Source organism: Candoia aspera, chromosome 4 (genome assembly GCF_035149785.1).
Source record: "Candoia aspera isolate rCanAsp1 chromosome 4, rCanAsp1.hap2, whole genome shotgun sequence".
NCBI lineage: Eukaryota > Metazoa > Chordata > Lepidosauria > Squamata > Boidae > Candoia > Candoia aspera.
The window spans coordinates 117,401,472-117,415,897 of record NC_086156.1 but is presented as its reverse complement, the minus strand read 5'-3'; positions in this window follow the sequence as shown (position 1 = coordinate 117,415,897).

Here is a 14,426-nt window from a genome sequence, read left to right as displayed (position 1 = left end):
GGAGGCTGCTTGGCAGGCTGTTATGCTGTGCAGGCCCGCTGTAGTGCCTCTGAGCATGCACAGACCGCCTCTGGCTTGCCCCTCTCTCAAATCAGAATTGTTCATTCCACTATTGGTCTTATCCTCATAATCAAGGGTGAGATTTCACACATTGTCTTGAACTGCTGTAGGCACAGAAGGGAATGTGCACGCTTGGATGTAAACACACACCAGGGTCGGTCCTCTGGGGCAAATGTCCACACGGGAGAGCTGGGGGGCTTTAAAGCAGCTTGGAAGCCTGATGCTGACCATTCACATCCTGGATAGCCGAAGGCTGGGCGTACTGAGTTGGCCCTCCTATCCACAACAACAACCCCATCTGAGGCCCAGGGCCCTGGCTGGCTAGCTTCCAAAGTGGGTGACAATGGACCCCTTTTGTACCCTTTAATAGGCGTGGGTGGGATCAGGAGAGGATGAAGGCAGTTTCTCCCTGGAAGGGCGAAGGGAAGCTGCATTTGCCAGAATTCACCTCCAGCTTTAGGGCTCTTGACAAGGTGGGTGCTAGAATCTCTTAGCACTGCCTTTCCCAACCTGGACTTCAATTCCCAGAATCCCCTGCAATGGCCATGTTGGCTGGGAAGGGAATTCTGGGGTCCTGGAAGGGAACTTTGGCCCAAAGCATCCAACTTCCCCAGGTGGGCAACGACCAGGTTGAGCAGCTGCAGCTCCCAGGATTCCTCTCGGTTGCGCTGGCTGGGGATTCTGGGAATTCTGGAGGGTCAGCTTGTGGAAAACAGGCAGAAGGCCAGAGAAGGGGCTGGAGACCCTACCCAACACGATCCGGTTCTTTTCCAAGGTCTGGAATAGGCAGGCCGTTGAGTCTCCCAGCAACACCTTGAAGGAGCAAGCCATTCCACGATGCATTTATAGATAGATTAGTTGTGGTGTGCATGTGGGCACAAGAGAGAAGAAAGGAACACCACAACTTCTGGTTGTAGCAGATCTCCAAGGACAAAAGATTTCGACCCCCTACCATCCCTGGACATCATGGTGGATAGGGGGTCCAACTCTTCCTTCCTCACTGGAGGTTGATGCTCTTCCTTGATGCTCACTCAGGTCCCAGCAGGACATTTGTGCCCCTTCGCGCAGTGGTCTGCATGGGAAGGAGGAGCTGGGTCCCTGCAGCTGCCCCGGACGGGTACAGGTCAAAGCGCCTGATTCAGCCTTTGTGGTAGCCACGTGGCACTATCCCGTGTGGGCGGCAGCCCGGTCTGCCCTTTGTCCCCAGCAGTGCTTCCTGAGCAAGAAAGAGGGCAGGGGAACAGGGCATGCAGGGCAGGCCTTTGTCACTCTCCTCCCACGCAGGCTTGTGGGACAGGGATGGCCCCGCCATCACTTCCCTGCCCAATCGCCCTCCGCTCACCCCACCTCTGGGTTTGCTGTGTCTACAGGGTGGAGCCCTAATTTGGCTCAAGGATCAGCCGAGTGCTCGGCATTTCAGCTTCGCCATTGTTGAACACAGTGTTTTTCAACCCTGGCCACTTTAAGAGGCGTGGACTTCAACTCCCAGAATTCCCCAGCCAGTGCATGCTGGCTGGGGAATTCTGGGAGTTGGAGTCCACGCCTCTTAAAGTGGCCAGGGTTGAAAAACACTGGTTTAACAGCAATTAGATCAGAGTTCTTATTGCCGCGTTCAACCCCGAGCGGTACATACTGTATCTCCCGCTATTGCAAAAGACTTCTGGCTGTGCTCCGACAATAAATCTTTATCTGTAGCTACTCAGACATACAGATATTTGCACTTGCAAACACTGGCTGGGAATCCTACTACATCTGGAGGGTAGCAGCTGGGGAAATCTGGCACGTGGGATCCAGAAGGGGATCTGGCCTCTTCCCAATGCCTGTAGGTAGGGCGACAACATCTGGGCTGCAGCAGTCCCAAAGACCTCTAGGTGTCAGCAAAAACGTGTGATTTTTATGAATCTTCTGGCCGCCCTCTAGTGGTCATCCAGAGCATGGCACCCCAGGTCTAGGAGTTCTGCTAGAAGTCTCAAAAGCTGTGGCAGATGATGTGATGGGCAGACAAAGAATATTAAACGGCCAAAAAATGCCAGCTTTGCTTCTGTGCTCCCCTTTCATTGTCCTCGCTTTATCTTATCTCTAAATGGTGTCTCTTCCTCCTTTCTACGGTCTTTGTAGAACAAAGCACCGAAGACTTGCTAAAGCTATCTTATGGAGCACCATTTCTTAAAGCTTTATTCCAGGCTGTTTCACATTAGAATCCAATGGTTAGAAATCCAGCTATGGTGGTGCTCGGTGGCTGGGTTCAGCCAGGACCCTCAGCCATGATTTGGCTAACCCAAATTGGTGACTAAGCTGCAGGTGGCTGGGCTCGCACCTTACACTAAGCTGTAAACCATGGCGTATAACCATGGCTTGCCCCTTGATCACCCCCACGAAGGTTTGGGATAACATGTGAACCCAACTATTGGTTTTCTAGAAGACTTCCTCCCTCGGGGTCTTCTCCAGCTTGACCCCTTCCAGAGGCATCTCTAAAGGCTAGGGTGGGAGGCTGCCCCTTAGCAAGATTGGTCACGGGAGGACTGAAATGAGGGGGATGGGCCAGGCCCATGTCACCCCACCTCCTCTGCTCACCAGCAGGGGGGCTGCATCCGGTCCAAAAGAAGGCCAAGCTGGCTCCCCTTGAGATGGCTCATCAGTGCTGAAAGTAGAGAAGTCTGTTAAAAGCTTTTGGAGGGCCCCAGGATGGAAGGGCTCCCCCAAATACTCCTGTCTCCCAAGGCCTTTGTGGAAAGTAGGACTACTTAAGCGCTGGGATGCCTGCTTAGTCTGAGCTGATCCAGGGATCCTGGGAAGCCTGCAAATATGGTGGGGCTCTGCCCTTGATCATCCTTAGCCCCCTGATCCATCCAAGCTGAGGATGCACAAGGCTGGCTGGGGGATTCTGGGAGTTGAAGTCCACCCATCTGAAAGTTGCCAAGGTTGAGAAACACTGGTTTAGGAAGCAGATCCCACCCCACATTCTGCCCCAGGTGGGAAGAGCATCATGCCTTTGGGCAGCCCCCATCTGGTCCCAATGCCATATTGTGGGCCCAGCTGACAGATCGTTCTGTCCCCCTTCCATCTCCCCCAAGCTGGCACCCCATCTGGCTCCCCCATTCTAGCAGTCCTGCCTGGGGCCCGTTGATGGAGAAGGAGAGGCGGGCCTTTTCTAAAGCGACAGGCAGCAGCTGCCGTGGGGCTGACATGGGAGGAGAAAAGGGTGCTCCATCAATCACTCTCCCCCCAGCCCCCCCCCAACCGCTCTCCCTGCAGCTGGAAGGCCGGGGAGGTTTGGCGACAGGCAAACAAAGGTCCCCCCCCCAAGCAGAAGTGGCGGGCCCAAAGGTCGGCAAGGATGGATGGGGTGTCAAACGCCCCCCTGTTTTGCAGACGCTTCTTGTGGACCGGGGAGGTGGCCCTGCGCAGCCCTGGGGACGTCGCCCCCTGGTGTATGCGTGCTTGCCCTGCATGCTACAGCCCATGACGCCATACTGACCCCTGGTGGCTGGCCATGAGATATCACCAAATGGAGGGAGGGAGGGAGGCCAAAGGGGTTGCTTTGGGGAAGGGGGTCATTGGGGCTAAAACGCCAACTGAAAGGGGAAAATCTCTCCTGGGGTGGGAAGAAGAAGGAAGAGGGACAGGGGAGAGGGGAAGATAGAGGAGGGAGGAAAGGGTGACCCTAATGCCTAACACAACACACAACACACATTGCATTTCTTTTTCTGGGGTGGGGTGGGGGGTAAGAGGACAGGGTCGCCCTCAAAAGGGAACCCTTTTTTCCAGAAAAGAATGAAACTATGATATACGGATTTGAGGGTTAATAACGCTAGTTGACGATAGAAAAAAATGGATGTTGTGTTGTGACCTTAGCGGAAGAGTTTAATGTAAGTTTTACTTTGATCTGTCGCCAAAGGAATTGGGAGTGATTCCTTTCTCTATTTCTGTTTTCTTCTTCTTTTTCTGCGCTTCCCTTTCTCTTCCTTCATCAGTTTCTGCGGGATTTTATCTCTTTGTTTTAAGATGTAATAAAGCTATTATTAAAAAAAAGGGGGACACCCTTTTTTCCTTTCCTTGGGTTGCCTTCAGGGAAATTTCCTTTGCCATGCGAGGGGTGTGTGTGTGTGGGGGGGGGTCTTCTCCTCTTCATTAGATGGAAAAACTATGGAAAGAGCAGGGGGAAATGTATACTCTGTGCGTTTCTGTGTGTATCAACACACACACACACAAACACACATGCAATCACCTCCCGGATCTATTAATTCCCCCAGTGACCCCTCTGTGAACACGGGCTCCCTTTGCTCGCATCCCAAGATGGATTCGTTTTCGATATTCTGCTTGAGTCTGGAAGAGCCCCCTTCGGCTGGGGGCGAGGAGGACAAGCAATGGCTCCCAAGGTTTAATTTTTCCACCTGCGGTGCCCCCCCTCTGCACCCCAGGGGAGAAAGGGGGAGTGCGCGGGAGAGCACGGACAGAAGCCATTTCCAATTTCTTTCCCCCAGAAATTTTACATCTCTATTCACCATCACCACACCCCACGGGGAGGTGTTCCTATCGCCGGCCATCGCCCTGGGCAACCGCAAGGTAACCATGACAACCTGTTGCCCGGTGACAGAAAGCACACTGTGCCCTGACCCCAGGATCGCTCTCCTAGGAAAAAGAGGAGGGGGGCTATTTTCTAGTGGCCCCCTCCCCTCCCTTCCGGCGCACCACTGGCCGGCCTGCTGTCATCTGGGGGGCGGCCGTCAATGGGGGAAGGGGCGCCGGGGGCTCGGACCCCTGAATTTGCGAGGGGCAAAGGATGCGGTTGGCTGGGAAAGGGGCTTGGCGAGAGGGGGAATTTGGGGCGGGGGGCCCTCTCTCTCTTCCCACTGCCGGAATAAGACACTTCCCTGCCCCATTTTCCTCCCCAGCCTGCACGCCCGAGTTTTACTCCTGTATCTGGAAATTAAAAAGGCATGAAAACTAATAAATAATAATAATAATAATGATGATGATGATGATGATGATGATGATGATGATGATGATGATGTAGCTAGGGGGAATTTCAACAGGGTGAGTTCTGGGGGGGATCATCCAAAGCATCCCCCTCCCCCAATTCAACCTTCACACACTTGTTTAACACACCATGGTTTAACACAGGGTTTCTCAACCTTGGCGACTTTAAGAGGTGTGGACTTCAACTCCCAGAATTCCCCAGCCAGCAAAGCTGGCTGGGGAATTCTGGGAGTTGAAGTCCACACCTCTTAAAGTCGCCAAGGTTGAGAAACCCTGCCTACCGCTGCCCACAGGTGGTTTCTTCGTCCAATGGCTGCCATCAAAGGAGAGCCCCAAAATCATATGGGTCCAGCAAGCCTTCGACCTCCCCTCAAAGGGGCCAGAAGGATTCCTCGGGGTAGAAACGGTGCCTGGCGTTATGGCCGGCGCGTAGCCATTCGGCTGTCAATGCTGCCCCCCAAGATCCAGAAGACACCCGGAACATTCAACATTTGGGGAGCAAGAAAAATTCTAGGAGCCACAGCAAGAAGCAGCAAGTTAATCGTTATGCCGTCGAGCAAAACAAAGCAGTCCTTTAAAAATATACCAGTTTGGCATCAGTCGATCGGTTGATTAATCAAAAGCCTTTCCAAAAAGCCCAGCGCATGGTGGTAGGACCCCGAGGATTTGTTTGGGAAAGTTCTTCCAGAAAACGAAGGGCCATCATCATAAAGGCCCCCTCCCTTAATCATTAGGAAAGCAAATGGCCTCCCCCAGCAGGGCTCCAAGTATGTGGGCAGAGCGGCCATTGTGCCTTTTTTGACCCCCACCCCCTCCCCATGGACGAGGGAAAGTTTGGGGGCAGTGCCACCCTCCTGGCTGGCTTACTTAAGGAGGGGAGGGCAGCAGCACTGCATTTCCCACAATGCCCCAGAATCACACTAAGCCCAAAGTCTTCTGGGAAATATAACTGAGAGCTGTCACAAAGGCAGTTCACTGGTGGGGAAGCCACAGCCGCTGCCAAGAAGGACCACCTGATTTAATTTGCACATTTGGGGTAGGACAGAGTGCGGTGGCTTGGGAAAAGTCGGCGAGCGGAACCGCTAATATATCTTGACTTTGTGAACCGTTTGGAGAAAGTAGCCCGTGACATTCTGATTAGCAGGGTAATTAATCTGCGCCGGATGGCACGTCTCTGAGCAGATCTGTGGCTGGCTGGCTGGCTGACTGGCTGGCTGGAAAACGACAGTCAGAAGCCCTGTGCCCACAACCCGCTTGCCCTCGCCAGCCACTCACCCAGACAAAACTCTTGGGGGGGTGGGGTCTGGCTGCGCAGCCTTGCAAATCCCATAATTTGGGCAGTCAGTCATCAGAAGGGTCCTGAGGGGGCTGCCCTGGCAGACAAGAATGGGGGTGCCCAGGGGGGTGCTCTTTACAGCAGAGGCTTGAAAAGAGACATCCAAGGAGGGAGGAGAGGAGCATTTAAAAAGCCTACATTGGCGTGTGGGGGGTGCACCATGCAGGCAATGGCCTCTTCTCCCCCATCCCAGAATGCCCAGCCTGGGATGCTGGTCTCGAAAGAGGGGAACAGAGGGGCGGTTGAATGTAGGAGAAACCACAAACGGTTTGCAAGGGAGCAACGGCAAAGCAAGGGGTTGCCTGCTTTGGGGTTCCAATGAGGGGAGGCCGAGAGGCCCACCTTGCACCCCACCCCATGTTTGTTATGATCTTGAATAGTTCAGCCCCTGTTGCAACGGGTTACAGGTAGTCCTTGCTTAACAACCATTCATTTAGTGACGGTTCAGACTTACAACAGTGCTGAAAAAACCAACTTGCAATTGGTCCTCACACTTACAACCATTGCAGTGTCCCCCCAGTCACGTGATCATGATTCGGGCGCTTGGCAACCGGTTCACATTGATGACTGTCGCAGCGTCACATGGTCACGTGATCACCATTTTCGACCTTCCTGGCTGGCTTCTGGCAAGCAAAATCAATGGGGAACAGCATGATTTGCTTAACAACCATGTGGTTTGCTTCATGACTGCCGCAAAAAGGTCGTGAACATGTGTCATATTCACTTAATGGCCGCTTCACTTAGCAACTGAAATTCTGGTCCTAGTTTTGGTCGCTAAGTGAGGACTGTCTGTATTTCTTTACCCGATGCTCCACATTTCTGTCCTACCTTTTCTCAGACAGATTGGGTCCCCCCCAACTCTCACACGACCACAGGCATGTTGAGCAATCCTGCCTAGATGGCTGGGATGGGTCCTCCTTCCTCCTCCCTCCTCCCTCCCCCTTCCTTTTCTCATTCCATTTGGCCTTCCCCAGAACCCTGCAAGGTAGCACTGCCTGAAAGAAAGCGATTGGCTAAAGGGAAGGTAGGCTGAATCTGGGCCACCCCAGGCCTGTCCCATGGGGTGTCCAGATGCCAGGGTTTCCACAGGGCAGGGTCAAAAGAGTCAAGATGGCAGCCATGGTGGTGCAGCTGAAGGGCCTGACATTTTGACCGTATCTACGGACAACCCTGCCAGATGGGTAAGCTGTGCTGGCTGGGCATGCTGGGAACTGTAGTCCCAAGCCCCCCAGCTGCTCTCATTGCAAAGCCACTCTTTCCTGACACCCACCAACGTTGGGTTGATTTTTCTGAACGCAAGACTGGAAAAAAATCCCAACCAATTTCCATCATCAAGAAGCAAGTCAGTTTCTCCGAAAGGTCAGGCATCTGCTTGTCAGACATTTCCGAAATAACTCTCTGTTATTTGGGTGCTGCTGAATTGGTGGGAGGGGGGAGGATGGCAGAATATCGACCAGGCTCAAAATTAGCTGGGCAAATTGCATGGTGGCTCCCTTGCAGGCCTCCCCCGCCCATCAGCTCCTTTTATGCAGGGGGATGCGCCTTGCCTTCGCCTGGCAGGGCTGGCATGCACCCCTAGAAGCCTGCTTGAGATAGCAGTGCCCCCTTTGGGCCAGTGTGCTCTGCCCTCTGCCTCTTTAGTGGCCAACTGACCAAGGCTGGCACTGGGCCTGTCTGAAGGAGAAGCATGGCTGTGGTTCCCTTGCAGCGTTCCAAGCAGTCTTCCTCAAACTGGACCCATCATCCTCTGCCATGCTGTCAGGAGGGGCCTCTCCGGTTGGCAAAGGCAGGCCTTGAGAGCCAGCCTCCTGGAGCATGGATAGATATCAGCTGCATTCACACAACAGATGAGAGAAGGCTGAAACAGGGGCCCCAGGGTTGGTGGTTCAGCAGGTTGTGTGAATCAGCACATCACCTTGTTTATTTCTTTGGGTGCAACGTGTGATTAACCCACTGTTTGTCTGGCTTACAAATCCAGGTTTAGGGCTAGCATGTTGTGTGAAGGGATCCCGGCCTTTGCAGAAGCCCAGTGCCCTCAGGAGAAGTCGTGTCTGGGTCTGTGACGGGGAAAGCTAGCTTGACGTGCTCAGGGGCACTGTTGCAGCGGCTGTTTTTCCCCACGTGTTGAAGGGCTGGAAACAAGCCTGCGGGTTTGATCGGCTTCTCGTTCACGTGATTAGAGAACCAGCCATTTTGGAGGGGGCGGGGGTGGCATCAAGAGGAAACAGAAGGTGGAAGGAAAGGAGAAAAACCATCACACGTCTGAGTCTCTCCTGCGGCATGTCAGCAGATCCAGTCCCTGCCACCTCCTTTTTGGAGGTGTTAATTGAGACAAACTCTGTGAGTGTGCATGTCTGTGTGTGTGTGTAAGGAGAGAAGCAGCTGGCAAAGGAGCGTGAAGCTACATCAGCATCTGCAGGGGAGAAAAGGGTGGCAAGCAGAAAGAAGGGCGTTTACCGCAAATAACGGGTGGGTGGGTCGGAGGCACCAAACCATCATCTAGCTCGGTTTGCCTGAGCCCAGATATCAAAGGGTTTCCCAGTGTGTGTGTATGCTCAGCAGAAGCCTTGCAACAGTTCCAGGATTTGACCAAGAAGACAGGCCAGGGGGTTTGCGCCCTCTCTCTCCATAACCAGGTTCTGTGTGCTTGTGTGAAACCGCCAACAAGTGCTGGCAAGTTCTTTGTTATAGGGGTCATTTTAAAAAAAATGCATTTGTTGGTCTAGCTATTTACTCACACACTTCATTTACCAAATGCTTTTCGTTCAAAGCAGTCCCAATGTGCAGTCCTGCCTGGAGGGCATCTTGGCCTGCCCCCCCACCCCCACACCACCAACCTGCCCCATTTTCCTCTCGGTCTGTTGCCAAAGGGGTTCTCCCAGCCGGCCTGCTGGAATTTCAATGGGTCAGAAGCACGGCTTCCCGCTCCCCCTCCCCCTGAAGAAAGGTAGGGGCAGATTTTAAAGGGGCACGCCATGTGGGTGCAGCCGTCCCACGGCATTGCTGGAAACCTGTGTGCTCAGCAAATCTTGGGAACAAAGGCTTTGTCTGGCTCTCCTCTGGTGGGATGGAGGGGAACCGAGATGCTTAGGAACCAACATTTATTAAAAGAGGGGAAAAGATACAGGATTTTAATTTAAAACCAACATCAATCATGCCCCGGGGCAGGAGATCAGCAAATGTCTTCCCATTCCCACAGTCCAAGCTTGGTAGGCAAACTGTACAACAGCTGTGGTGGTGGGGAATGGGCAGCCAAGGGTAGGCGGGGGGCACACCATCTTCTCCATCATCCTCGACCGATCTCAAATCCTCCTGCCAGGCAGGGCCTGGCTCCAAGGGGCCGCCTCTGAGCACTGGTGGGCTTGGCAAAACACACTCGCCCCAGCCCCACCTTTCAGCTTGGTGAGATGTGCAAAGGGGTCATGGCCCCCTCCGCTGAACCCTCTTTAAAATGCTGGGTAAAGGGTCTAGTGAGTCTGAGCTGGCATGGAGGCCCTCCTCCCTCAGCCCCGATCCGCCAATCTTGGATTCTGTTCAAGGCAGAGGGGTGGCTTCCAGGCCTCTGAGAACGTCGCCACCACCGTGTTGAAATCCAAAAGGCGGGGAGGAGAAGGCAGCACAAGACTTTTTGGAGAAAGCCTTGGGATCAGCGATCAGCTTGACAACAACGACGCATTAAGAAGAGGATATTATTGTGGAGTAGTCTAGCTTCCGCCATTTGCTCTTATCAATGCCATCGGCCTTTACGCTGCGTAAAGGGGCTCCCGGCATGGGACTCTCCTCTCTTCCTGGGATTGTCTTGATTTGAATGCTGGACTGAGCCACAATTGCCCCGCTGCTGCCCTAGACTGGCACCAGACTCTTCGACATATGGCAACAGAAAAAGCCTGCTTTCCACCCACCCCACAGTCGTAGCAGTGCTCATGCTAAAAGCGGTTGTGCGAGTGTTGGCATGCCCTCAGATTGAGGGCAACCACCTCACTGCCCCTGGAGCTGGGCAAGCAATGCATTGGTGGTGTGGCGCTGTGTTGGCACTGGTCGGATCTGCCCATCCAAGGCTGGGTGGAAGTACAGAACCAGGAGATGAGTTGTGCTTAAAAATGCCACTCAGTGGCCCTCGCTCCGGAAGCCGCTGGGATGCCCTCCTGTATGGGCTGGGGGGAACCCCCCCATGCCTGTGGGCCTTTCTTGATGAGGGGTGGCGAGAGGCTGAGCGGGCATCTCTCTTTCCCTCCCATCAGCCTTTCCTTCCACATTCTTCCCGACTCTCCCATCCCTTCCATCCACAGGGCAATCTCTCCTCCTTGTCCCTGACGGATCTGTCACCTTCCCGTGTTTGCCAGTGTGTTGGGGGGGGGGTTTGACACCCACAAAGGTGGCATCTTTGCTGTTGGCTGTGTAATTTCTCAGCTCCATCTCCGCATTCTGGGCTCGGTCTGGGCTCCCAGCCTCTGGAGCAGCCTGGCTGGAGAGCAGAGATACCTGGGAGAGTTTGAGGTGGGGAGGGGGCAGCGGGGACAGGCGGGGAGGGGAACTTTATTAATCCCCAGACACCGTTGCACTCTAGTTTGGAGAGGAAGGAACACCCATCAATAGTCCCTAATTAAGACAAAAGGAACGGGAAGAACCTTTGATTACATTTCCATGTAAAGTAACGCTAATGACATTTCCCTTTTATGTATAAACTCTGATCTCGCCTGCTTGGTGCGGCATGCTCCCTGCCTCCCCCCCACATCTTCTTGCCCCCCCCCTCCATGGCAGCGGTGCAGCAGGCGAGGTGAGGAGCCGTGTGCAGACCCCGTTGCTATGAAAGCAGTGGGGCAATTGTTCGTGTGCGAGCCCACACAAAGGTCGAAGGGGTGCAAGCTGTGCTGGGGGCCGAAAAGACACCAGCCCTTCCCAGATTCAGCGGCCAGAAAACCTGCAGGGCTTTCTTATCATGGCAAATCAGGCCCTGATTATTCCTAGGCCCTCATCTGGCAATCCCGGCGTGGTTGTTCAGAGGGCTGCGCAATTACGGTTTTGTGTGTTTGGGGCGTGCAAAGGCATAAGTGTGCATCCGTTGCTTTAGAAGGTGCCGGAGGGAGGAAAAGACAAGTAGGAACAAAGTGAAAGGGGAAACATGGCGTTCTTAACACGGTGCAATGCTTGAAATCCCAGATTCTGTAATAGCTGCTAATTTTGCCTACCCATTTTTCTACTTCATTGTGGGTTGCCAAAACGACAGCTCGTGTTAATGGAGAATGGCTGAATGCTATTCATGACCCAAACAAGAGTGGTGGTTAGCTTAGGCCTCTAGCCCAGGATCGGGTTGCAGCCATGGTTAGCCAGTCTCTTCAGGAAAAGAGCAGTGGTGCCCCACGGAGGGGTCCGGCACTGGTGGGCTTCTCCTTGAAGCAACCCCTTGGTTGTGGAGCACAGAGGAATGACTCTAACAGCATGACCTGCTTCCCTCGAGATGCTTCTGCGTGGTTTGCCTAACCATGGTTCTGTGAAGCCACAATTGGCTCAGCTCCCTCCCTGTTGTCACCAACCATGGTTTTCAGGCAACATCAAGGGAAGGAAGCTCTTCAGCCTGACCTTGATTTGCGGTTGTTCTGTGAAATATTCTGGGTAGCAAAAGGGAAGCGGCTTGCCACTGATTCTCCTGGGAGGTTTTCTGACCCCCTCGTCTTGGGACTTCCCGGGGGCATCCCATCCCAGACCTCACCAGGTCCAATCTTGCTTAGCTACCAAAGAACGATCAAGGTCATCCAGAAGCTCCTAACTGTTGCAGGACCAATTGACTGCCTTCCTCTTTCAGTTGAGTGGAAGCACACCCTGTGGGGGGCTACTTGTCACACAATCAGGGCTCTGAGAAGTTTCTTGCCTGAGAGACTTTACAGAAATCTCCCTTTGGGATGTCCTGCCCCACAGCAGAAATGAGGCATGGACTTTGGCAGCCAAAGGGGTCGTGATCAGGGGAGATCAATCCATGCGTGGGGTTGCACTTTCAGAAACTAGGAGTGATGGGCAAAGATAAAAAATGGCGACCTGCTAGATCAGGGTTTCTCCACCTGGGCCACTTTAAGGTCCATGGACTGCAATTCCCAGAACTCCTCAGCTGGCTGGGGAATTCTGGGAGTTGCAGTCCACACACCTTAAAGTGGCCCAGGTGGAGAAACCCTGCACTAGATTGCCAAGAATCCACTTCCCTTCCTTGTCTGAGATTCGGGGAACTAACACCCCGGTTCCTCTTCCTCTTCAGCTGGATCACAGAGGTCTTCAAACCGAAGACAAGGCCTTGAATGTTGGGAGGGGGTCTTCCCCCTCATCTGCCCCCTGCCCCTGGATACCCTTGCTTTTCCAGACCGCCTCCCTCCTTGCGTCTGCAGAAAGAGTTACTACGACAGCCGCCTCCCACCCTGGCACTGGTGGGGTGGGGGCCGTGGGTGGGGGCCGTGCGATTGGGGGGATCTCTGGCACACCGGGAGTGGAACGGAGCTGGAGTGGGGCGGCCCCCACGGAGAAGTTAAATATTGACGGATTGGAAAAGTTCACTCCTTACAAGCGGAGAGAATAAGCTGAGCCTCCTGGAGTTTAGCGCATGAAAAGAACTTCTGGTGGGAATCTGTCGAGGAGCCGAAAGAAGCAAAAGGCCACCAGGACATAAAGCAAATGGGACAAAAGAGATGGAATCGGCCGATGAGGCCAAGAAACTTTCTTTTTTCCTTTTTTTCTCTTTTTGCAATATGTGTCTGGCCTCCGCTGCTCGACTGATTTAGCATCAGAAAGGTGTGCCAAATCCAGGAGGCCCACGGAAAGGTCATCTCCTTCCGCTCTCCCTCCGGCCCCAGCCGGTCCAGCTGACATCCTTTGTCCGGCTGGCCGGCCAGCCCTGGCACTCCCCCCCCCCGATCTCCCCCACCGGGGGGGCTGCTCTCGTTTCATCTCACTTTCAGCAAGAGGGCGGGGGTGGCCGCCACTGATTCGCCTTGATTAGCCGAGACAGCGAGGAAAATGCATAGTCCGTCACTTTCTTGTTTCTGCCTCGGGCCCGGCTTGCCCGGAAGGGTTTCTCTGGAGGGCGATGGGTTTTTTGGCCCAGTTTGGAGAACAGATGCTCTCATGGGGTTCCCCAGCTGCCCTCCTCAGGAGGCACTGCGGGGCATCCTCTGCACCCCAAACGGTTTGGCCCATCCTGACACCTCCTCCAATCCAAAATGCCCATCCTCCCTGGCCCCCGTTTGTGAGCGTCCCCAGCATCTTTTATATGGGCTTGCTAGAAAGTCCCACCTCCTCTGCCAGGTTCCATCTCCCTCCTTCCAGTCAGGTATGGTCACCTTTGGCGACCTTGGGTGGACTTCAACTCCCAGAATCCCCCAGCCAGCACTTTGAGATGTGGCGACTTCGACTCTCAGAATTCGGGCTGGGGAATTGTGGGAGGTGAAGTCCACTCATCTTAAAGTTGCTGAAGTTGAGAAACACTGGCTTAGATGCAGCTGGGAGCTGGTCACCTGCTGGATTTCCCTAGACGGGAGGGGACGCCATCTCTGTCCCAAGGCCAGCCTGACCTCATGCCCTCCAGACATTATCTGGGGAAAATGGGAGGGCAGCAAGTTAGGGAAGGCTTCCTTTCCCAGGTGACTGAGCTCTGCCTTCCCTAGGCAGGCGTTCCCCAGATGCATCAGGACTGCAACTCCCAGAATTCCTAGCCTCTTTGCTCTGAATTCTGGGCTTTGGAGTCCCAGCCACCTCCAAAGGGGCCAGCTGTCCTGGACGAGAGGCTATGCTGTTCATACAACCCACTCTGCTTTTTAATGCAATTGGGCTCTTAAAGAGGGTCTGTGCCCCCCTCCTTTCCTTGGCAGAGCACCTGCTGGCTGACTCTCCTGGCAGGCTGGACTCCCCATCCTCAGCCTCGCCCCTGGCGGCCCGTCCCTCCGCTCTACCTTTGCCATTCACGCCTCTCCGCCTGTTCTCCCTGCCGCCTCTCATTCCTCACACCTCTTCTTGCACCCTCCCGCTGTGGCTGAGACCTCCTTCTGCCCCCCCCAGCCTGGTCTCACCC